At 47.1% G+C, this 22,852-nt stretch overlaps 1 protein-coding gene across 1 annotated transcript in view; it reads right to left on the bottom strand.

Moving 5' to 3' along the window:
* Positions 1 to 20,691, bottom strand: part of Klu (zinc finger protein klumpfuss) — a 115,342-nt gene extending 94,651 nt beyond the window's left edge. Inside the window, exon 1 of the mRNA XM_076314101.1 lies at positions 20,245 to 20,691. The gene's annotated coding sequence lies outside the window, so the exon portion shown is untranslated. The remainder of the gene's footprint in view (positions 1 to 20,244) is intronic.
* Between the last annotated feature and the right edge of the window lie 2,161 nt (positions 20,692 to 22,852).

The raw sequence follows: 22,852 nt of genomic DNA, 5'->3' as shown, positions 1-22,852 counted from the left end.
CTCCTCTCCTCGAGAAATCGCCTACCACGAATTGGTAAACACCCCGTATAGCGTAGAAAATCCTAGAATCCGAGAGTCGCGGAAGAAGCGCTAAATTCTGGGCCCTACGTCCGAAAGGACTAATTTCTGTACAAACTCGAGAACTTTTCCTAATACCTCCGGGCGGTGTTTGCGTAGTGTCGCGTGTTTGCGCGAAGAACCGACCCGTCGAGATTGAAATTTATTCGTTGAAGCTGCGCGAAAGATCGCGCGGAAAACACGACACTCGACGATCGAAACGCACGACCGTCTACCGGACGAAACGTAATTTTTCTCTCAAGATCGTGAACGATCGGTAACGGGACGTTACACCCGCTCGATCCACATCGGTGCGAGCCGCGGCCCTGGAAATGGGAAAACAAATCGTCCCGGTGGTGCGTCAAGATTTTAAGCAAACACGTGGCCGCGTCTGCACGTTCCACGTCGCGGTGACACGCAACCCACGGGGCAGCGCGTATTTTAAAAAGGCACGCGCGTTTGCACTGTCTCGAAGACCACTTCACGGCCGCGTATATATACTCCAGAAGAGGAGCGAGTCTAGCTCCGAGAACTCTCCTCCCGATTTAGCCGTACGTGTCGCGGCGTCTACTCGCCTTGAGAAGGTCTTCCTTCAAGGTTGAAAAGTCTAACGACCGACGACGCCAGCGACTGGGGGAGGGGGCCAGGTAAACTCGCGCGATCGACTACGCGAACACGTGTCTCGCTTTACGGAATCTAATCGTTGCAATTCGCGTCTACGTCGCTTAGACCGCGTCTCATCTCGGTAAAGAAACCCACCTGTACGGACGAGATATCGATCACGAATTCCAACACCGATCGTGCTCTATACACCATTTAGTGTATCCTAATACGCTCCGATGGACCCTAAAATCGAGTCACCCTTCTCGCGGAAACGTTCTCGATGTAATACGAATAATTTGTCGAGGCTGGACGAGTTCGGTGGTTGTATCCAGAACCACTTTTCCGCGATGGTATCTTCCTCTGTCTCTCTCCGGGTTGGCCCCAGGCCTCCGGAGAGGAGAAAGAAGAGAAAAAAAAACGAAATTGAAGAAGAAAAAGGACGAACGGAGAACTCGACTCGCGCCGAGGACACAAGAGCGAGTGGAAAGCGTAGGCGGGGCGCATACCAGAGGCACCTGCTCATTTACTTTGCGGCGGGTCGGTCGGTGTGCACGTGGTAGGGGATCCTCATTAGGGCTCGCCCCTGCCAACCTATCGCCACTACCACCGGACCGATCGTGTTCGTACGCGCGACGACTAACAAGTGGGACTTGTGGGTCCGTGGCGATGCCGACGACCAGCGCATTTTCCACGGCCGGCCAATTAACGAATCTCATCGCGGTATTCCCCAGACTCGAGAGAGAGTTCGTCGGCTGAGTTCGACTATCGGTATCGTTCCCAGAGAGGAACACGAGTGTACCGGGACCGAGCGACCGTGTAGCTACAAGATCGTTAATGACCGAAGATCGTGTCAATTGTCGAGCGAGGAGATTGCGAGTGGATCGTGAGGTATCGAAGGGTATCCGTGACGCGTTACGTCTTTGAGGATTTTGGAGACGAGACTCGAGGAGTCGAGGACTCGAGGGTTTTCGAGAGGGTGGACATCCAACCGGGGTGAACTCGAGGGATTTTAACGAATTTTATGGGGAGGAATTTTAAGCGTTGTTTGGTGGTTGGTTTGTAGAGATGGGGGCAGTATGGAGAAGAGAGTGTGAAGATCGAGGGGAGGAGAAGCTTTTTGTAAAGTGTAGTTTGTTTTAAATTGTGAATTCTTTTGTATGATGTATGTACGAAGTGCATCGATGCTGATGCAGAAAAGGTTTTACCTTGCAACCGGGGTGAACTCGAGGGATTTTAACGAATTTGATGGGGAGGATCTTTAAGCGTTGTTTGGTGGTTGATTTTTAGGGATGGGGGCAGTATGGAGAAGAGAGTGTGAAGATCGAGGGGAGGAGAAGCTTTTTGTAAAGTTTGGTTTGTTTTAAATTGTGAATTCTTTTGTATGATGTATGTACGAAGTGCATCGATGCTGATGCAGAAAAGGTTTTACCTTGCAACCGGGGTGAACTCGAGGGATTTTAACGAATTTTATGGGGAGGAACTTTAAGCGTTGTTTGGTGGTTGATTTTTAGGGATGGGGGCAGTATGGAGAAGAGAGTGTGAAGATCGAGGGGAGGAGAAGCTTTTTGTGAAGTTTGGTTTGTTTTAAATTGTGAATTCTTTTGTATGATGTATGTACGAAGTGCATCGATGCTGATGCAGAAAAGGTTTTACCTTGCAACCGGTCTAACATGGCAAGTTGTGCTCGATGTTAATAAATTTGGGACGATTCGACGTGTTTGTATGCTGAAAAATCAATTTGTTACTCCGATCGTGAACAAGAGAGAGAATTCGATAAAAAAATCTCCTTGTAATGTTCACTAGGGAAAATACACAAATGATAACTTTGCAGATCGCTTAGAATATAGTTCGAATGTTGCACAAGCGTGTCAACTACCAAAAAATAGTTTCCTTTCATTTTCCCCCGAAAAATAAACCAAAAATCACGAAGAATGTCTCTCGAACGAACAATCGCGTTCCAAACACCACTCATCGTCTAGATCGAGAGTTACACGAGCGTACGATCGACCAGAAAATAATCTAATTGTTCTAAATTATTATTGTAATTCTACTTTTTTCGAGAGAGAGAGAACGTAGAATAAAATTCGGAGCACGCGAACGAACGAACTCGAGGGTTCCAAGGACCAACGAAGAGGGATGATTCGGTTCCGCGGGTATCGTCTCTCCTATTCTTTGCCACCTGTTGCTGGTTTCGCTCGCGGGACCCCTACGGGCGCGTTTTCATCGCGGAAACGCACGAATCGAGGGCTCGATGTTTCGTCGAGTTTCCACGACCTTGGCTAAATCGCGTCCAACGATCGCGATTCCGTGCACCCTGGCAAAACGAATCCATTTGCATCGAGAAACGGAATACCACGTTGCGGTTCACCGTATCGCCGAATACGGTATAATCCGTGCGGGCGACGACCCCGTTCGAAGCTCATTTGCATCGGTAATCTAAATATGCCACGAACTGGCTACGATGTCGATACTCGGTCGACGAGTTATCACCCACGATTTCACTTTCTCCGAGATCGATGGACAGAGATGGGCGAGTAGTATTCGCGTGTTTTCGGGTATGTGCGTACGGAAATTATTTTGTCGTATCGAGGGTATGGTAAAGAGGTACTGTAATCGGAAAGGAATTAAGAAAACTAAAAAAATTACTACTGGTACTAGTAAATCAACGTTTACTGGTAGTAGTAATAGTAGTAGTAAGAGTAGTAGTAAGAGTAGTAGTAAGAGTAGTAGTAAGAGTAGTAGTAAGAGTAGTAGTAAGAGTAGTAGTAAGAGTAGTAGTAATAGTAGTAGTAATACTAGCAGTAGTAGCAGTAGTAGTAATAGTAGCAGTAATAGTAGTAGTAATAGTAGTAGTAATAGTAGTAGTAATAGTAGTAGTAATAGTAGTAGTAATAGTAGTAGTAATAGTAGTAGTAGTAGTAGTAGTAGTAGTAGTAGTAGTAATAGTAGTAGTAGAGTAGCAGTAATAGTAGTAGTAATAGTAGTAGTAGTAGTAGTTTAAACAGCGATTCGAAATAAACTTTTAATAAGAAAAAATGATTTTGCCTAACTTATTTCATACATTCCATTATTGTCCCATTGAAATTGGAAACGAACCAAAGAAACTAAGAAAATTATTACACGAGTAGGTTTACTTTTCGTATTCGATGCAATGCAAATCGATATCAATGCAATGCAAGTCAATATCAATGCAAATCAATTTCTTCTCGTTCTTCATCGCTTCCGTTACTCTGTAAATTCAGACGATGCACGAGACCTCGTCCCGAAACGACAAACGTCGATATCACCGGAGCGTAAAATGGCAGTCGATCCTTTCGTTCCTCCAGCGGACGTTTTCTTCGATTTCGCGATCGCCGTCAATTCGACGTCGAAATTAACCCTCACGTACAATGTTCCTCACGTGTCCCAAGTCAACGCGACGATAATCTGCGACACGAGTCGGAATGTTCCGTTTCTCGCGCGCAAATGGATGAACAATTCGCGTAGCTACTCTCGCTACGTTCTCCAGACCGCACCCGTTGTCCAGAGACCGCCGATCGTACATGCGTACGAAAAAAGCTTATCGTCCGTGGAGCGCGAGCCGCGCGTTTCCTCGCGTACGACCCCGTGGCACGAAAAACCCGTCCCACCTTCGAACGTTTCAACACCTAGAGAGATTTACGAGGCGGCAAAAGAGAGGAAGCTCGGGTACGAGAAAGAAAGATTAAAGGTGCTTCCGAAGGAGGAAGCAAGGAGGTTCGGGTGGAACGAGGGGGAGAAATAGTGAAACCACAGCCACCCTCCACGGGCATGGGCGTGCGCCGCAGGACCCCATGGGTCCCCCGTGTAAGATCTTACATAAAGATCGTCGCTCCGTGCACAATAATGGCCTGGCTGGTCGTCCTGTCGCCCGTATTCCCCGTAACCTCGTCGACGACCGTTATGACGAGGCTGCTCCGCTCGCTGTTGCAGCTTGCCCGTGTTGTAAACCGTGCACGCACATCTCTCCACGCGTCCACCACCTCACATGTGTGCGATTGTGTGTATCGGCGTGCCTACACGCGCCTTTTAGACTCCACGACCGCGTTGCGCGTAGCCGCGAAACAATGGCGCGGGAATAACCGTAGCCGTGGGGGTGCGATGTAACCCTCTGGTGTCTCTATTTCTTCTCTTTCGCTCGGATGCATAATGGAGCGGGAGTTATATTAAGTTACCGCTACCCGGGTGTACACGGGAACTCCTGCGAGTCTTTGAACGACACCGCTCCCGGGGGATCCTCTCTTCGGGTGTTTCGTGAGATCCGAATAATCGCGATTCGTCGTGCACGGTGTGCTTCGCAAGGTGACACCGTGACGATTCGACGAGAGTGCGTTTCCACGAATTGTAACTTCTATTCGTGTATTTTCCGTCGGGGTGAGTAGTTTGCGTTTAACTATTCTTTATTGTGGGTTTTTGGGAACTTGAACGCGAATTTTGGAATTTTTGGTACGGGGATTGTTTATGATGAATTATGGTAATTTAAGAACGATAGTTAACGCTTTCGAGAGAAGAGTTGGAATCTTTCATGGTGTGTAGGTTTATTCGACGCGAGCAACGTACTCGGTTTTAGGAGCGAAATCGCTACCCCGCTTTCAAGCGAAAAGTAGTGGTACTGATCTTGTGATCTACTGTATCGTTTCACGAGGTTCAACGATTAAGAGCATTCTTTTGGAAATCGGAACGATACAAAGTTTCCACGTCGATGTTATCAGAAGTGACTCTGTTTCGAGATCAAAATCGCCACCCACCCCGCTATCGAATACTAACGATTTCCATCTTGTGATCCTAAAGCTACTGTATTATCTGATAAGGTTAAACGATAAAAAGTATCTCTACATCCAGAATGACTAAAAATTTCCACGCCAGTGTCCCTAAAAGTGACTTTGTTTCGAGATCAAAATCGCCACCTACCCCGCTATCGGATACCACCGATTTCCAACTTGTGATTTTAAAGCTACCGTATTATTTGATAAGGTCAAACGTTAAAAAGTATCTCTACGTCCAGAATTATTAAGAATTTCCACGTCAATGTTCACAGAAGTGACCTCGCTTCAAGATCAAATCCCGCTATCGAATACTACCGATTTCCATCTCGTGATCCTAAAGCTACCGTATTATCTGGCAAGATAAATAATAAAAAGTATCTCTACATCCAGAACAACTAAAAATTTCCACGCCAATGACCCCAGAAGTGACCTCGCTTCAAGATCAAAATCGCCACCTACCCCGCTATCAAATATTAGCGATTTCCATCTCATGATTCTAAAGCTACTGTGTTATCTGGCAAGATTAAACGATAAAAAGTATCCCTACATCCAGAACAACTAAAAATTTCCACGCCAATGTCGCCAGAAATGACCTCGCTTCGAGATCAAAATCGCCACTTACCCCGCTATCAAATACTACCGATTTCCATCTCGTGATCCTAAAGCTACTGTGTTATCTGATAAGGTCAAACGATAAAAAGTATCCCTACATCCAGAACAACTAAAAATTTCCACGCCAATGTCGCCAGAAATGACCTCGCTTCGAGATCAAAATCGCCACTTACCCCGCTATCAAATACTACCGATTTCCATCTCGTGATCCTAAAGCTACTGTGTTATCTGATAAGGTCAAACGATAAAAAGTATCCCTACATCCAGAACAACTAAAAATTTCCACGCCAATGTCGCCAGAAATGACCTCGCTTCAAGATCAGAATCGCCACCTACCCCGCTATCAAATATCTCTAACACGAGATTTCCATTTCGTGATCCTAAAGCTACCATATTATCTGGCAAGATTAAACGATAAAAAGTATCTCTACATTCAGGATAACTAAAAATTTCCACGCCAATGTCGCCAAAAGTAACCTCGCTTCAAGATCAAAATCGCCACCTACCCCGAACACTAGCGTTCCCTGTATCCGACTAACTATCGTGACCTCGAAACTACCGTGCTATCTCGCGAGGTTCACCGACAAAGAACGTCCCTTCGCCAATGGGACAAAGTCGAACTTTCCACGTGAATGGCCCCCAGAAGAAGCCAGAATCGTTCGTTCAACGCGAGAAAAGAAAGCGAGAAACACGCGCCACCTCGCGGTAACGTACTCGCACGCGAGCCAACGCCCGCCGTTTTGTTCTTTTCTTTTTCTTTTTCTTCTTCTTCTTCTTCTTCTTCTTCTTCTTCTTCTTCTTCGTTTTCTTTTCGACCATCGATGGCATCCTGCGGCGTGACGAAATCCGTTGACGGAATTGACGCGTAATTGCACGCTACGCGCCGATTCCGCGGCTCGTAATACACTCTTATTATCAACGATCGCCCGCGGCATCGGTTTCGATGGTCTCGCAACCGGAGATGGTCTCTCCCTTTCAGCGAGGAGGCACAAAACGCGCCTCGCCCTTCTCAAAGAGTTTCGCGACTCCTTTCGAGATCAGCGTCAAAAGAGGTGGCTCAAAGGGAGCGTAAATTGTTCCGGCGGTTGAGTCGCGCGCGGTAACGTCCGATAAATGTTATTATTGTCGTGCCTCGCCCACCAGGAACACGATGTCTCGAACAGCGAAGTTTCACTCGAACTTTCGTTGCGAGATTCATCGCAACGTTGGACGATTAAACCTAAGGAAACGAACCGAGCAATAAAACGTTGATGTTGTTTAACGAACCATGCGTCCTCGCCACGCTTAATGACGGGTAAATTGTTATTTACAGGTCCTCCGTTACGGTCCCGATTGCACCGATACTTCTCGTAACATCCGTAAACGGTTCCAGAAATGATCGAAAGAAAGTTTGAAACGAGTATCGGTAAATTTACCACTCGTTTTCGCGACGTTCGGAACACTTGTCCGCAGCGATTAACTCGTGAAACTTTTCATTCCTTCTTGCACAACCAACGATTTCTTTCGTTCGAAACGTGACAGAAAAATTGATAAGATGAATTGTACGAGAATTTTTCTAAACGTCTATCTATTACACAATAACGATCATAAAAGATAGAAACGTTACGGAAGGTGATTGACGAACACGAGAAAAACCAGAAATTCGATTCAACGATCCTCCTGGAAACTGATGTGGAAGTAAATACAATTGGTTACAAATCGAACGATCCTCTCTCGGCGCACGCCTTCGGGCAAAATGGTAGCGCAGAACGACCCTAACGCTGCTCTAAGAGGCGTTAGGTTCTCTCGTTCGATCTCCGTTCGTCTTTCCCACCTCGTGAATCGCCCCCTCGATCGTTCTCTTCGTTCTACTTAACCCACGAGGACGAACTCGCTTCCTCGTAGCGGACAATGGTCACCGGTTGTCGGTGTTCGTTACAATTTTCGTGGCGCGTTCGCATTGTGCCGATTTTAAACGGGGCAAACAGTATCGGCGGGTGGGCGACGTCTTACAAAGCTTCCCCCCTCTCGTGTCGGAGGAAAGTCGAAGGAGCTGCAAAACCGATGTTCCGCGGCGCGCTCTTTCACCGGACGCTCGTAAATGGAGTCCCGTGGACTCCTGAAGGGCGTGTAAACGGCCTAACTATCCGAAACTTCTCGTGATTTATGTACACGAAGGCGCGTGAAACCGTTCTCCGCTGACAAATTACCCGCTTAGTACGCCACGGCTACCCGATACCGTACCGGGGGGAACTGCCTCGGAGCTTCGAGAACACCTCGAGGAGGAGGATTCTTTCTTTTATTTTTTTCTCTAGTCGTCCTCGCGAACGCGGGACCATCGACTTTTGGAGAAACTGAGAGAAATGGTACAATCCGGAGGAGATGCGAGTGATTTTTTTTTGCGATCTAATCGGTGATTATTCGAGAAGGGAGAACGAAAATTGGGTACGCGTCGAGTAGGACGAAATGGGTTTTAATTTATCGATGGAGGAAGAACGTTGGACGATGATATCGTTGGGTAGAAACATTGGAAGAGATGTAATTGGTGAGAGATTACGATACTGGGTGATTTCTTTCGAAGGAGTTCTCGGCGAGCCGAGTTTGAACTATTGCACTGTCGATTGTTTCTTGTTATTTCCGATTAGTCAGTTGTGGTATGGTAGCTTTACAATAGTACGATATTGGTAGTGGTGTGATATTGGTATGATGGTGGTATGATATGGTAGTGTATAGTAGTGGTGACGTAGTAATGTTGTTTATAGCAGTGGTGATATAGCAATGTGTACAGTAGTGGTGATATAGCAATGATGTGTATAGTAGTGGTTATGTAGTAATGATATGTATAGCACTGGTGATGTAGTAATGTTGTTTATAGCAGTGGTGATATAGCAATGTGTACAGTAGTGGTTATGTAGTAATGATATGTATAGCAGTGGTGATATAGTAACGATGTTTATAGCAATGGTGATATAGTAATGATGTTTATAGCAGTGGTGATATAGCAATAATATGAATATTAGTGGTGATATAGCAATGGTGTGTATAGCAGTGGTTATATACTAATGATATGTATAGCAGTAGTGATATAGTAACGATGTTTATAGCAGTGGTGATATAGTAACGATGTTTATAGCAGTGGTGACATAGTAACGATGTTTATAGCAGTGGTGACATAGTAACGATGTTTATAGCAATGGTGCTACAGTAACGATGTTTATAGCAATATATACGAGATACAGCAATAGACATAATAACGATATTGAATGGCGGTACGGACGTTTCGTTCCGAGTTCGACTGGTCGTTGGTACAATACGAACGGACCTTGAACCGTGGATGTCTTCTCTTCCAGGAAACGTGTCTTCCCTCGAAATATCGAACGTCGTCGAAGACAGCGCGCCCGCGGTGCCTCTCTCTCGTTTTTTCATCGTCGCGGCCCGTTTCACTCTAATTGGCCGTCTGAATCCGAGAATCAAAAGCCAGAACTTCGAAGGGCAGACGTTATAACTTCCTGATGCGTGGCGCGATAAAAAAGTGAGAAAGCCAACGGTGCAGAGGGACGAGGGGGGGTGTGGGGTTTGGGGAGAAGGTGAAAAGGAAAGGAGACGGAGAGACGGCTGAATCGGCCGGGTACTCGGATTGAACCCGGGTCACAAAGAAGCCCTGCATCGTCACGGTCTGAATAGCCACGGCAAGGAGGTTGGATTAGGTTAGGTTAAGTTACGAGGGTGGTTCCCCTCCACGGATGGCTTGAATGGGGCACGTGCTACCGACGTCGTAATCTTTTGGACAACCAGGACCTTCCGCCTGTCAATCTCTCTCTCTCTTTTTCTCTCTCTTTCTCTTTTTCTCGCTCGCGCTTCGTTTGTCTGTCTGCCTCGACCATCTTCGCGCGCGGGATCTAGGGCCGAGTGTCTAGGACTGCTCGTCGAGGTCTCTTTGGACGAACGGTGGCAGCTGCTACCTAGGATGATCGAATTTGCAAGTCTGCCCTATCGCGCGTGCCCAGGAAGCGTCCCTCTTGGCTCTAGATTCGTCGAGATAGCGCAAAAAGTCGATCGTCGATCACGATTCTATCGTCGGTTACGGTTGGGAGAACGTCGTCGAACGAACAGAGACGCCATTGCTCGGTGATGAGTCGCCCGAGGAAGCTACACTTTCGAGGAAATTGTCGTTTCCATCGAAGACAAAACACTGGTCCTTGTCAGACATTCGAACGAATGAACACTCGATTCCGTAATACACGGGTACACCGATTTCTGTTCCACTTTCAAAGAAATCGTCCTATTTCTTATTTATCCGTTACTAGAGTCCCGTTAACCAATGTGTTCACTCTCTGTAAACTAATTTCACGCTCATCTTCTCTCAAAGAATCTTCCCATCGAAAGATCCCCCTTATGACTTCACAATCGTTAGAATAATTCTAGATACTCATTCAGCAGCTTCCACAAATATTCTTTTCTCCGCTGCAGGAAGATTCATCTTCCAGACGAGAAATTACCTTACGATTTGCACCTCTATGAATCAATCGATACTTCAAAGAAAAAATAGAAGCAGTCAAACGAATCTATCGTGTCGCTCGGTGAACTTCACAAAAAACTATGATTTGTCTCGATCGGACACAATAGAAAGTTAAAACGTCCAAAATAATCGAATTTCATCGAGTTAAATCCTTTTTCCACGATGTTATTAAATGTCGCGAGGAATATCGCGATCGTACGATCGAAAAAACTCCGAAACGAAGAAGCTGGCCCACACGTGGACGATCCTCGAACGCGGAACAATGGGCCTGGTTCGATCGTACACAGAATCGGAGCGGAGGAGAAAAGATTCGATCCGGGTCTCTCGCGTGTCGAGATGCAAATGCGTGCGCGTTATGCATCTGTCTCCTCCTGTAGGGGTACGCGCGCGTACACGCACACGCGCCGCGGTTTCTCGCGCGCTATTTACACCGCGCGACGCGTGTACGGTAACTCGTTGCGCGAGACTCGTCGCTTCGGTGTTCGGTGGCTCGCCGGGTTCGCTGGCTCTCTAGCTCGCTCGCACGCACGCAGGCGCACGCGACGAACGAGTTCGCGCACGCAACGGTGGCGCGTATCGATGCAACGAGGGATATATAAGGTCGGGTACCGGCCACCAGAAACCGAGGGGGTTACGACTGACGTTGGAATTTCCTTCGTACGACGCTGCCGGCGAGAATTCCGACCGACTGTTTACGCCGCGTCGACGACCGTCAATAATTCAGGAATGCTCGACGATCGCGGGCAAAAACCACCGTGTCTGTTGCGCTCCGATCGCGCCGAGCCGTTTCGCTCGACGTCCGTGTGTCTTTAACCGGGGACCGTGTACGCCGACGCTCGAAAATTTCGAGCGCCCTTCGATCCTTATGGAAACGAAACTTTTTTCGCGACGCTCGATTCGAGAATAATTTAATTTTTGCGGTGGAAGAATATTAGTATACGAGATCAAGATTTCACGTGGTTGTAGAAAAAGGGAACGTTTAGGTTACTGTACAAAGCTTTGGAGCGTTCTTCGATTTTCACAAGAAGCTTTTTTGAGTCGATTTGAGAATAATTTAATTTTTACGTTGGAATTTTAACGTACGAGATAAAAATTCCACGTGTTTGTAGAAGAAAGCAAATGTTTAGGTTACTCTACAAAGCTTTTGAGCGTCCTTCAATTTTCACGAGAAGGTTTTTTGAGTCGATTTGAGAATAATTTAATTTTTACGTTGGAAGTACATTAATGTACGAGATAAAAATTCTACGTGTTTGTAGAAAAAAGGGGACGTTTAGATTACTGTACAAAGCTTTTGAGCTTCCTTCGATTTTTAAGAGAAGCTTTTTTGAGTCGATATGAGAATAATTTTATTTTTGCGTTGGAAGAACATTAATGTACGAGATAAAAATTCTACGTGTTTGTAGAAAAAAAAGAACGTTAAGGTTACTGTACAAAGCTTTGGAGCGTTCTTCCATTTTCACAAGAAGCTTTTTTGAGTCGATTTGAGAATAATTTAATTTTTACGTTGGAAGAACATTAGCATACGAATTAGCAAACATTCCACGTGTTTGTAGAAGAAAGCAAACGTTTAAGTTACTATGCAAAGCTTTTGAGCATCCTTCGATTTTTAAGAGAAGCTTTTTTGAATCGATTTGAGAATAATTTAATTTTTACGTTGGAAGTACATTAATGTACGAGATAAAAATTCTACGTGTTTGTAGAAAAAAAAGAACGTTAAGGTTACTGTACAAAGCTTTGGAGCATGCTTCGATTTTGAAAAGAAGCTTTTTCGAGTCGATTTGAGAATAATTTAATTTTTACGTTGGAAGTACATTAATGTACGAGATAAAAATTCTACGTGTTTGTAGAAGAAAGCAAACGTTTAGATTACTGTACAAAGCTTTGGAGCATGCTTCGATTTTGAAAAGAAGCTTTTTCGAGTCGATTTGAGAATAATTTAATTTTTGCGTTGGAAGAATATTAACGTACGAGATAAAGATTCCACGTGTTTGTAGAAAAAAGAGAACGTTAAGGTTACTATGCAAAGCTTTTGAGCATCCTTCGATTTTCACGAGAAGCTTTTTTAAGTCGATTTGAGAATAATTTAATTTTTACGTTGGAAGTACATTAGCGTACGAGATAGAAATTGCAGCTGTTTGTATAGAAACGCGAACTGTTGAATGCTTTGGAGCGCCCTTCGATTTTTACGAGAAGCTTTTTTGTACGGGTCGATTCGAGGATAATTTAACTCCCTTACGTTGAGAGAACATTACTCGCGTACGAAATGAAACGTTTGGAACGTCCTTTCGAAGGAAACGAAGCTTTTTTGTGCGCACCGATTTATTAAAATTAACTGTCTCGCGTTCGAGAAAAACGTTATATATAGTGTACGGAAAAAAAAAAGGATGGACGTTAGAAAAATTTAATTCTACCGCGTACGAAAGAACATTATTTACGTATAGAGGAAAACGAGATGATTCCGGTCATCGTTATTCTTTCGAACAGAAAACGTGCGTACACGAGTTTCCACGGCACCACCACCGATCAACGTCCCGACTAGTTAATATTTATCGTTTCCGTGATTTCAGCAATCTTCCCTCGTAAATTACTCCGTGACCGTTCATTTTCGAACATAACCTTAAAACTGTGATCGATTTTTCAGCAACGTGAATTGATACTTAGACCCGATGTACATTATTAATATTAATCTTATCAAATAGAGAAATGTTTCAATTATCGGACTCGCGTTAAGTAGCCGGAATTATATACAATAAATGAGATAAAAATTGCGCCTCGTAACCGTAGTCACCAGAGAAATACGAACGTATGTTAACTGCCGCTTCACGAGCATCGAGTTCGATCGTTTCGTCGAATACGTTTCTTCCGGCGATCGATCGTCGAGATTTATTTACCTCGATGCTGTTTTGCGGACAAGCAACAGCCGTCTTTCGAGCAACGGAATCTATCGACAAATTGCCACTTCAACGAGGACGTTTACGAAAATAGATCGTCGAGAGTCGACAGCGATAAATCGTGCAAAATTCGATACAATTGTAACGTTCGCTCGAAATTACTCTCAAACCCCGATCAATACTCGGGAGTAACATTTTAACGGTAAAACGTATACCAAAAATATTCGATTATTTGAAAAACGAAAAAGTGCTCCAATATTTCGTAGCAGCGTTGTATATTTCACAGTCGAGTATTAACGATCCACACAAAGGGCTGACACACCAATCGTTTCGAAATATTTCTATGCACCTCGATAAAACGAAAAAAAGAAAAACGTCCTGTTGAAAGTACTCGCGCAACACCGAACATCGTTTCCATCTATCGACAAAGGTGTACAGGATCGTCGTACCCTTCCAGACTCCAACGAGCGAATTGATCGAAATTCTCGCGAAATATTCACCGCCGTCGGCAAAAAAGTCTTTCCTTCCAGGTGGAAACACGGTGACTGCGGAAAGCAGCTGCTTACGGGGCGAAAAATGTAAACACGCCAAGGTTTTCCTTATCGAAATGGAAATGTTGCGGTCGGGAGTATCGCGAACGAGGTATCTCGAACAAAGATAATGCTCCGAAAAAGAACGAGGAACATTAAAGAACTCGATTTACACGATCCGATACCGCAGGGTACCCGGATACCGTGTGCAGTACGGCGCGGTGGGTGCGCGGGCGAAATACATACCCCGATAATAATCCCCTGCGCGTCGCGAATAAATTGGAACGAGTGGGCCAACCCTCGACCAATGAACGCGCCGTTACATCTTGAAATTCCGCGTGCGCCGTCGGCGCGAGTACGACGCGCCGCGTTCGAGAAAAAAGCGTGTAGATTCGTCGCGAGGCGGTCGATACGCGGAAATCGACGTCGTCGAACGGAAATTATCTTACCACCACCCTCCGGGAGCTCGTCACCGAGATCGTCTCCCTCGTTCGTTTACGTTTCGTCGAGAGAAAGGGAAACAGGAAGCGGCCGCGACCGCGTAGAGGCATCCAGCCGCGGGTTTCCGCGAACCAACCTACCGGCTGTTATTAACCAATTTTTCAAAGCGGCAATTTCCCGTAGTAATTATTCGCTTTCGAAGGCCGCCAGCCGTGCCGTAATTCAACCTGGTTGCATGCAAAATCGGAGACTCGAGAGAGAGAGAGAAAGAAAGAGAGAGAGAAAGAGAGCAGAAGAACGCGTGCATGCGTGCGTGCGTGCATGCGTGCGTGCGTGCGTGCGTAAGTGCGCTAGTCCCCGGGAGACCGAACGACTTTGGGCACGCGAGACGATTCTACTCGCGCTACGCGGCGTTGTTACGTATCGCGAAGATCGTAATAAATGCTACGGGCACGGTGCCGCTGCCGCCGGTACTCGGTGTGCCACGGGTTGCTATGCTACCGGAATACCAACCGGGGTTACAATGTTACCGCGCGATGTCAGCCGCTCTGGAATCTCTTTACGACGGTAACACGGTGCTGCTGACCGGGCCGCCGCGCGACTCGTCGATGTACCTCAATGCCCGTGTAACCGTCCTGTCGCCGGGGATATCCCGCTGCGCACCAAGGATCAACCACGGGGATTACTCGGTCGTTCCGAGTCGGGACGAAGAAACGCGAGCTGCCTAGCTAGCCAGTGAAACAGAGAGAGAGAGAGAGAACGAGAAAGAGTAAGGGAGAACAAGTGAGCTAGAGAGAGAGTGGTAGAGAGAGCAAGAGAGAGAGAACGAGAAAGAGTAAGGGAGAGCTAGAGAGTGGTAGAGAGAGTTAGAGAGAGCAAGAGAGAGCAAGAGAGAGCAAGAGAAGAAGCAACGGAGAGCTAGAGGGAGCAAGAGAAGAAGCAAGAGAGAGAGAGAGAGAGAAACAAGAAAGAGTAAGGGAGAGCTAAAGAGTGGTAGACAGAGTTAGAAAGAGCAAGAGAGAGCAAGAGAAGAAGCAACGGAGAGCTAGAGGGAGCAAGAGAAGAAGCAACGGAGAGCTAGAGGGAGCAAGAGAAGAAGCAAGAGGGAGCAAGAGAAGAAGCAAGAGAGAGCAAGAGAAGAAGCAACGGAGAGCTAGAGGGAGCAAGAGAGAGCAAGAGAAGAAGCAATGGAGAGCTAGATGGAGCAAGAGAAAAAGCAACGAAGAGCCAGAGAGAGTAAGAGCGAGAGCAAGAGAAATAAGAGAAAGAGCCTCAGAGAGAAACAGGGAGAGAGAGAACACTAGAGAGGAAGAGTCAGAGAAAGAGAGAGAGTTAGAGCGAGCAAGCTTCCGTCGTTTACCGCAACGCCGATGTCAACCCTCTCCCCGATCGAAAATAAGTTAATTAACTCGGTTAACATACTGCAGCCGTTCTCTCGGACCCGTGTTCGTGATCACCCCGTGGATGGCTTATTACCGCGAGCACCTTCCACGCCGGACTAGCCAATTAATCGGACTCTTTAATAGCGGGGTAATAATACCCGGGGCACTCGTTAATGGAAAGCAATAATTATATTCCCAGCGCAAAAATAAAAGCACGCGGTCCGGCCAGGGTTAGGAGAAAACCTAAGGGGAGGGAAGAGAGAAACGGACGATTTTCACCGAGCGATGCCCGACGATTGAAACACAACCACGAGTTGTATGAAAGACTGGAAGATCGCGTAGGATCGTTCGACTCGTCGCGACATTTCGAGTTTCGGCTCGTAGCGACGTTCCGCGAATATTTCGCCGCGTTCGCCGGTTACGTAACGCTCACGCTCGGTTCGCGTGAATTACGAAAGTATCGTTATTACGCGACGCCCGTGGCACGCATATCTGCATTGTGGAGAAAGAGAGAGAGAGCGAGAGAGGGGGCCAACGTCTCTCTTCTTTTACGTTCTTTTTCCCGCGTTGGGCCAGACACCCGTGCCGCTTGATTTACACGGCCGTCCCCCAGTTGCCGCGTTACGTTCGAAGCTGCCTCATGGTCGAAGCTCGCACGACGGAACCCTTCGTGATTTTCCCGCGGTTTTAACGCGATATATCCGCCCGGCGTGTTCCTTCCTTTGCTCTCGTTTTCTTTTTTTGTTTCCCTCATATTTTCTCCCTTCCCCGTTTCCTTTTCGTTTCTCCCTCTCGAAAATTTCACATCGCGGCGCACCGACCAGACTTCGAACCGCAGGGAGGAAGGGAGGAAGATGAAAAAAAAGAAGAAAAAAAAAAAAAATAAAAGACCGATCGCCTCCGCGGTGTAGAATTTTACGAGGAAAGGTATAACGGTAGTACTTTAAATATAATTACCGCGCCGATGGCCACGATTAATGCTATTGCCGGTATTAATTATTTTCCCAGTAGCTTATTAGATATTTTTATTGCCGCTCGTTAAACGTGCTCCGCGGTCGAACGTCGTTCTCCTCTCCTCTCTCTCCCTCACCCCCTTCTCCTCTCATCTTTCACCTCCTCCAGTAAACGATATCAACCGACGGACCATTCTCTCTCTCTCTCTCTTTTTTTCTCTTTTTCTTTTTCTCTCTCTTGCTCGTTCGAACGGATCGCGTTTTGCGAAAACCAACCGTAAAGTTAACGCTCTTATCTCGCTGACAGCTTTACATTCGATCCTCCCCGTACCCCAGGAGTCGCGAGGAATGTAATAGAACAAAGAGTGATTTAATTACCGACGCGGAAAGGAGCACGCGAATAAGTATCGGCGATGGAAAGCGAGATACCGGGCGCGACGACCGTGCCGGTAATTAGCGATCGACGATAAGCAAAACAACCGTTCGTCTTAACGACGACTCTACTCGTTAAGACTGGCATTCCACCCCCGTCTCGGAGCAATTAGCACGAATGCGTCTTCCTCGATACTCGGGCACCGGTTGTTGAACGGGACCGACGCTTACCGACAACGATTCGCACGGGTCTGCGACGTTTCGACACGACGACGCTGAAACGACGACTTTACACGGCCATTTGCGACGAGTTAATCCCGGAGAAGGACGCTCGATCGATTCGATACCACGCGCGATTTATTCTCTTCCTTTCTGGTGATTATTTCAATCGTGGACCGGAGAATTTCACCAGGACTTTGCTCTCGGTGACACGACGAGCATCGTTTACTCTCCATTTGCAACGAATTGATTCTGGAGATATTCTTTTGTTTCCTTGCGATTATTTTCTAATTCGAGCACTTTCGTCGAGATATTTATCCAAGGAATTATATTTGTTTTTGGTGGAACGACGAGCATCGTTTACTCTCCATTTGCAACGAATTGATTCTGGAGATATTCTTTTGTTTCCTTGCGATTATTTTCTAATTCGAACACTTTCGTCGAGATATTTATCCAAGGAATTATATTTGTTTTTGGTGGAACGACGAGCATCGTTTACTCTCCATTTGCAACGAATTGATTCTGGAGATATTCTTTTGTTTCCTTGCGATTATTTTCATATTCTAAGAGAAATTTCTCCAAGGACTTATATTTGTTTTTGGTGTAACGACGAGGATCGTTTACTCACGATTTGCAACGAATTGATTCTGGAGCATGGCGAGTTTCTACTTTCAGACACAACAGGAATTTTTGGGTTAGGTCAATCCGTTCGCGAGATATGGGAGTTTGAAACCAAGAAATGGTTGAGAAGGCAAAAAATTTTTCGCAATTCTGCTGCTCCAAACGCTTAACCAGAGTGGCCTCGGGAAAAAATACACAAACCTTTTGTTTCCTTGTGATTATTTTCATATTCGAGCACTTTCGTCGAGATATTTATCCAAGGACTTAAACTTATGTTTTAGGTGTAACGACGAGGATCGTTTACTATTGATTTGCAACAAATCGACTCTGGAGCTATTGTTCTATTTCGTCGCGATTATTTTCATATTCTAAGAGAAATTTCTCCAAGGACATATATTTCTTTTTCATGAAATAAAGAGCATCGTTTACTCTTCCTTTAAAAGAATTGATTCTGGAGCGATTATTTTCATATTCTAAGAGAAATTTCTCCAAGGACATACATTTGTTTTTAATGAAATAAAAAACATCGTTTACTCTTCCTTTAAAAAAATTGATTTTGGAGCAATTATTTTCATATTCATCGAGAAATTTCTCCAACGACTCATATTTATGTTTTATACCAAACAACGAGCATCGTTCACTCTCGCTTTGCAACGAATTAATTTCGGAGCGATTATTTTATTCCCTAGTAATTATTTCCATACGGTAGATTTTCGCGAGGACATACAACGAGGTTCGGATACGATAGCGAAACGATAAACATTGTCTACCCTCGCTTTGCGACGAGTTAATCCCGGAGAAGAAGGTTCGATCGGTTGGATCGCGCGCGGCAATTAAGTTCCCTGTTTCTCGGTAATTATTTCGATACGCGTCGAGAGATTTTCGCGAGTATCTACGATACGACGGTGAAACGTTTACGGCTCCTTTGCAACGAGTTAATTCGCGGAAGAACGTTCGATCGTGCCTCGCGATTATTTCAATACTCGTAGAGACGTATTCGCGCGTATCTATTATGTTTCGAGACGACTTTGAAACGACGAGCACCGTTTAACCTCGTTTCCCAATCAGTTCGACCAAACTGTGCATCGAAGTAGAAAGATTTTCACGTGCAACCATGTTTTCACAATAACGACGAAACGACGAGCTTGCTCTTCTTCCTTCGCGACGATTCGATCGTAAATACGATTAATCGCGTAATTATTTCCATACGCGTCGCGAGATTTTCGAACGAGTCTACGATGTTTCGATACACTCGTTTGTAACGAGTTAATTCGTCGAGGAACGTTCGATGTTGAGCGCGATTGCTATCGTGGTGGAGAAATGTTTTCCCAAGGACCTACGATACTTCGATACGAGCACCGTTTACGCCCTTTCGCGACCAATTAATTCGAACAAGAACGATCGCGCGCCCGATTAATTTCGGTGGAGAAATTTTCCCAAGGACCTACCACTGTACCACGGTGAAACCTCAATCATCGTTCACGGCCCCTTGCAACGAGTCAATTCGGCGAAGAACGACGTTCGATCGTGAACGCGATTAATAACGACAGAGAAATTTTCGCAAAGGTCTACGATGCTCCGATACGAGTTACGTTTGCGTTCTTTCGTGACCAATTAATTCCAACAGAAACGCTCGATCGTGGCCTCGATTAATTTCACCGAAGAGATTTTCGCGAGGACCTAAGACACACGATATATGAAACTCGAGGATCGTTCTCAACGAGTTAATTCTTCGAAACATTCGATCGTGAGCGCGATTAATACCGACAGAAAAATATTTCTCGAGGACCTACGACACACGATGTACGAAAGTTGAACGTCGTTCGAAATAAGTTAATTCGTCGAAACGTTCGATCGTGGTCCAGATTAATTTCACCGAAGAGATTTTCGCGAGGACCTAAGACACACGATATATGAAACTCGAGGATCGTTCTCAACGAGTTAATTCTTCCAAACATTCGATCGTGAGCGCGATTAATACCAACAGAGAAATTTTCACGTGGACCTACGACACACGACGTACAAAACTCGAGGATCATTCTCAACGAGTTAATTCTTCGAAACATTCGATCGCGAACGCGATTAATACCAACAGAGAAATTTTCTCGAGGACCTACGACACACGATGTACGAAACTTGAACGTCGTTCGCAACAAGTCAATTCGTCGAAACGTTCGATCATAGACGCGATCGATTCCCCACGTTTGTCATTAGGACGCGTAAAATGTTCAGAGAACTCTGGATCTGTTTACTCGAGCCGCGGAATATAGATTAGCCTCACCTCTCGTGCAGACGGCAGCGTGAATCCGCTTGTCGACGGTGGTTCAATCGTGGCGACGAGAGACGCGCTCTACCGGGCACACGTCACTTGTATCGCTTCTCCACTTGGCTCGTTTCATGAAACTCGCTCGCGTCTTTTGTTCCTCTGGTCCCGGTGAAACGGTACGCGGGTCCGTTTCCACGTAACGCGTCCAGGCCGCTTGAAATATCGCCGGTTGGTTATCGATACGTCGAAGGAACCGTCGCGACGCATTCGGTTGCCCGCGCACGGTCCTCGAGATCCGAGCACCGATTTCCAGGCCGGTTTCTAACTTGGATTCCACCACGGTGTGCCTGTCAAACTTCTCATAATATTGTCGGTCACCGTGTCACGGAACGCTCCGAGCGGCAAACAAACACGACTCGCGACACACGAGCGAGCGCGCGGCACGCGACATAGCAGCACCGACGCGACGACTTTCCCAGTGTCAATGATTCTCGAACCACGTCCGATCGGATCCACGACCTTGCTAGGACGCGTCACGCGCGAATCGTCACCGACGAAACACGCTTTCCAGTGTCTTCGTATCACGAGTCACCCCCGTGACTCGGTGCCGAATCGTCTCTCCGTGTCGTTCGTGCGTTTCCGTGTCGCGTTACTTCGCCGAATTGTTCGCCGATTCACCGTGGCCGCGATCGTTGTCCAACACGGGTTTCACCCCTCGTGTTTTTTTTCCCCCCGGCTTGGGTAGCTCGCTTCACCGCGGCGCGTGTTCGATGGTTTCGGCGCGACGACACGGCCCGCACCGTAGAAAACCGCGCCGCAACAGGTGAGAGAGGTACACGCGGCGCGACGGGCGGAAGCGCGAGCGGAAAAGGAAGACGAAAAGGAGCGCCGGGAGCGCGGAGAAGTAGAAGGAGAAGGGCGACAACGATGACGATGGCGTAACACCGCGCGTAGTAGCGGACAGTCGGCAACTAAAGCCCCGAGGAGAGTCACCTCTCTCTCCTTCGTCCGCTTCTCTCGTCCGCTCCTCTGGCGGGCTCGTTCCTCTTTCTCTCTCTCTCTCTCTGTCCAGCACACGTGCGCCGGCCGCCAACACACCGAGTGCGTGCGTGCACCTCGAAACACGTACGACGTTCCCTCGCCTCGCCCCCACCCCCTCGGATACCACCACGGTCTACCCTCTGCTGGTCTGCTCTCCTCTCTTCGGGACTCTCGCGTTCGCTCTTCTCTTCCTTCACCCCTCCGCCCTTAACCCACCTACAGTACCTCCCCTTTTTTTTTCCTCGCTGGTTCCCGCCAGCAGCACCAGCACCAGCAGCACCAGCAGAAGCGGCGGTGGCGGTGGCGGCGGTGGTGGTGGTGGCGGTGGTAACCTCGTCCTCGTCTCTCTACCGAGCGCGGAACACCACGCACCAACTGCAACCGCTCGCAGATGCACATTGACTCGTTTCCCCGAGGCGCGGCGATCGGTGTGTGCGTTTCGCCGATTCGCGTCGGTGTGCGGTACGTGGGGTAGGTGGAGTGGGAGGTAGGACACGCGACACGCGAGACCATGGTGGGGGAGAGAGAGGGTCAACCGAAGAGGGGATGACCTCCCCTCGTTCCTCCCGGGCCCCCTACTCACCGCGTAGGTTCACGCGGGGCAACTCTTCTCCGCAGCCGCTTTCCTGCTTCGCCCGTGCCCGCTTTTCTTCCCGCGCGTTCGCGTTCGCGTTCGCGTTCGCGCGGTTTTTCCACCCGGTTTGCTTTACGCGAGCCCGTTCCGCGGAACCAACCAACGGTACCGCGTTGGAGATTCGTTTACACGACGTTCCAGAGAACCTTGTTGCGGGAAACACCGGAACGCGGGACCTTTCCCGAAGGAAGATCCCGCGACACGCTTTTTTGGCTCGAAAAACGATCTATCGTTCGATCACGTGTACCACGTGTACCGTTTCCAATCATTGTTTACTCCAAGAGGAAATTATTCGTTATTGTGTCTAACAACGAAGGATTCGGGGTCGCGTTTGCGTATATTTTACTCACCACTTTGATTCCTCTGTCTTGATCTTCCGCAGGGTACGTTAGTTCCACCATTCCGAGACCATGTTCGATAATAGTTTCGGATTTTCGAATCGACACCGATGCACGAGAAAGATCACCGGCGTGGTCGATGTCCGTTCTCTACAGGGTCCACGTGTCTCCGAAACGATTACGAGACCACTGACGAGGATTCACGATCGAAATTTTTTCGATGCCTGTCTCCGAAACAGTTACGAAAAGTAGATCGGAGATGAATGCCAAGGATTGTACTCGTCCGTTTCTCACAGTGTCCACGTGGCTTGAAAACAGATATTCGAACGAGACGACTCTCGCTGGCTACGAATCGAAATTTCTCGGATGTACAGATGTAGACACTGAGCTTGTCTCGAAAATAATTACGAAACCACTTTCGAGGACCACGAATCGAAGTTTCTCGGGTGTCCTCGACAGTGGACTGACGTACGGAACCGTTCTCGAGAGCTCCGAATCGAAATTTCTCGGATGTTCGCACTGGGTCCACGTGTCTCGGAAAGGGACACGAGATCACTCTTAAAAGTCACGAATCGAAGTTTCTCGGATGTCCACACGTCTCGAAAACAAG

This window comes from Ptiloglossa arizonensis, chromosome 6 (assembly GCF_051014685.1).
Source record: "Ptiloglossa arizonensis isolate GNS036 chromosome 6, iyPtiAriz1_principal, whole genome shotgun sequence".
NCBI lineage: Eukaryota > Metazoa > Arthropoda > Insecta > Hymenoptera > Colletidae > Ptiloglossa > Ptiloglossa arizonensis.
This window is presented reverse-complemented; position numbering and strand designations above follow the sequence as displayed.